Here is a 3,339-nt window from a genome sequence, read left to right on the forward strand (position 1 = left end):
GCATCTCAAGCTCACACAGCTTGAGCTTCACCTTGAGTGAAGGCTGCTGCAAAATCCCTGAAGAGCTGGAAGAAAACACCCCTTGCATAGTCCCCACTCCCAAGGTGTGCTCCTCAAGTCACCATTTGCTGACAGTCTCACCCCTAGCCTCCAGGGATGTGTGCCAGGATGGGGCCAGGCAGCAGGGAGCAGCAGTGGTACTGCAGGAAGCAGTTTGCTTTAGGGACTCTTGCACACCAGCATAGCCAGCCCATGCCGTGTAAACACGCCTGCACTTGCAACCCATCACAGGAGCCTCCTTGAAGAGGTGGCAGCATATGCTTCCCTGGCAGCTTCATGTCATACCTGTCTATAAGCCATCCAGCTTGCTGCTGCACCTGACAGCTACAAATCATCATTTAGCCCATGGCCACTTGAGCACTAAAAAGGAAGGCATTTTGAAAGCAAAATCACCTTCCTGAATGTTTATTATTGCTTAGACTTCTGTTAGCCCCAAAAGGGCTCCAACTGGAAATCACACCAGCCTGTCCTCGTGTGCTAAAGGTTTTGTGTGTGCAGAGCCAGAGCAAAGGCTGCTAGCACCTAAGGAAACACGGGGAAGATATAAAGAGTCTCTGGGAGCATTCAAAGCAGAACCCAGGTTCCCCGTTTCCAGTCTAATACCCTGCCCAATGGCTCCCACTCCATTTTGAAGAATACTGACTCAAATACATAAATGAAAGCAAGCATGTGTTGTTTATTTCCAAGTATGAATGGCATGGTTTCCCCTGAGGCTCCATGTTTCTTGGAATTATTTGAACTGGAAACCAATCAGCCTGTATTCACTATTGATTTATTTTCCAAGTCTCTCATCTCTAAAGTAACAATGCCTTTCCATGTCTCAGCCTGTTTGCTGTGACACAGCAATCTAAAAGCTATTGATCGCTTGAGTCTCTACAGCCGTAACATATATTTTTAGGTGCCTTCATGTGGGACTATATTCGCAACATAAGTACTATAAACGGCAGGGCTGCTAATGCAATCAAAGATTATTAATAGAGATGCAACACTTGCATAGTAACACAGCATGGACAAGGGTTGCAACTGAGCTTCACTCTAAACAGGACCCAAGCCTGAACATAGACTGGTCAAACTTTCCCGCCCTGCCTGAGCAGAGAAGTTATCAGTGCTGGAGAACTGAAGATTATCTCATTCTGCTTCAGCAGTTCTACTTGCTTCAAGTTTATCTGTAGTTCACAACATCCTGCATACACTTCTGGTTTTCTGCATTACCTATCAGGGTTTGCGTACCCCAAGGGACCTGGAGCAACCAAGGTGTTTACAGCTCACAGGAGACCTGCTGTTGCAAAAGTGCTGTGCACTGCAGCTCCTGTTGCTTTGAAGGGATACTGTTAGCAAGTAGCACTTCGTAAGTCAAGCTCCTCACTACATTTTTCCACAGTCCTGCATAGTCTGTATGGCCAAAAACATAAGAGCTCATAGTGCCAACTTATCTAAAGACAGAGAGCACAGCAGCTCAGAGGACCAGCAGCATTACTGTGGACCTGCCTCAGTCATGCAGAGTTTGTTACTTAGACCAGGTCCTGTTCCAGTAGAAATACAAAATTAAGTCAGAAACAAGGTCTCCAGAGAAGAGAGACTAGTGCATTACCCCAGCTGAGACATCCCATGAGCTCCAAATTCACATTAGAAACACGTTGCCCAACACAGAGATAACGTGCTTTCAAGTCAATGCCTATCAGCATGCACCACTTTACCCAGTAAAACAGCAGTGAACCGTGGCTGTCCAGCCCTCTCCTCCAACAAGAGCCGAGATGTGCCTAATTTATATGGCACAACGCAGCTCTGCACCTGGACTCTGCCCCACAGCAGTGTTGTCTTGGTGACCAGAACAGGACATTTTCTCCAGAAAGTGATACTAACCACAGCAACAGGAGAGCTCTACCTGATATTGTGAGCCTGGAGACAGCCGTGCTCAATAACATTCTTCCAGAAGCACCTTTCAGGAGGCATTTGTAACCATTTAAAATTTCCCAACCAAGAAGACTGCACTTGTCTGTTTACCTTATGCCACAGGTTTTTAATTTAGTTGTACAGGAAGAAACTTTATATGCCTCAATTTTTATATGTTAATGCCAGATGTGAACACTCCAGCACGTGTTTTCTCTCTCCACTGTGTCTTACTTCTTGGGAAAGGGTGCTGTAATGTTGCAGCTCCGAATACTGAGACAAATCAGTAAAACTAGTGGCAGACCTGGAGCCAAAGCCCCTGTTCCTCAGCATTTCCCCCAGCACCCTGGGGAATTCTAACCAGCAAGACAACCTGCTAGCATGTAATCCCAGCCTGAGCACAAAATATCCCTGGATACAACAGGATTGAAGATAAAAAATTTATTTGCTAATTATGAAGGATAAGGAAATTGCGGAAGACCACACACTGCTTATTGCAACAGGAGAATGTATTCCAGCTGCTTTTAGTGTATTGAGAGAGTGGAGATTATTAATGCAAGTTGCCTTTAAATTAATGCAGGTGTCAGAATTTTTCTACTATGTAGACCTGAATGAACATGAAAAGCTGCAATTTCTTTTGATTATCATTGTTCCACTTTAAATAAATGAGCTTTGTGCATTTTACTGCTTTGTTTTGTTTTTCTTTTTCCCCTGAAGTTAAATATTTTTGCAACTCTTCTCAGTTATTGAAGTATAACTCAGTAGAAGATACCTGCGTTTGTCCTCCTGGACTTTCAGCACTCTTCCTAATCCATCTCTGGGGCTGAGTCATACAACTCTGAACTCCACTATTATAAAAATAAAAAATAGCATTGTTTGTTGAAGAATTTGCACATGTTAAATGATGAGCAATACTTACTTTTTTGCTAGTAGCACTGACCAAATATTGCTGTCACTCTTCCCCCAAAGCATGAACTAGAAGAGATGGGCAGCCACAAACTCTGCCTCCCACAAGCCCACCTCTCATTTTCACATTGATCCTTCAGCAAGAACTGCCCCTGCACATTCAAGGGAAGCAAAACGGGTCCTGGGGACAGCCAGGGTGAGTGACCAGGCAGAGCATACATCTCTTTTGGCTTCGCTATGTAGCAGTGGGCACCCGCTACCTGCCTAAGCCTCCAGCTTGAAACACTATGAACTAATTCATTTCAGAGCGGAGTCCATCCTCACCAGGACACTCGTGCAATTCAGAAGCACACATGTTTGCCTGCAACCAGCCTGCTTCAACACTCACTCAGCATTATAACCTTCAGCAAAGTAGAGGGGGAAGGGGCCCAGGTCAGCTCAGCATGGTAGTGCAGAAGCCACAAAGGGGCTCATTTCAGTTTG

The sequence above is a fragment of the Mesitornis unicolor genome, unplaced genomic scaffold (genome assembly GCF_000695765.1).
Source record: "Mesitornis unicolor isolate BGI_N332 unplaced genomic scaffold, ASM69576v1 scaffold39767, whole genome shotgun sequence".
NCBI classification, from domain to species: domain Eukaryota; kingdom Metazoa; phylum Chordata; class Aves; order Mesitornithiformes; family Mesitornithidae; genus Mesitornis; species Mesitornis unicolor.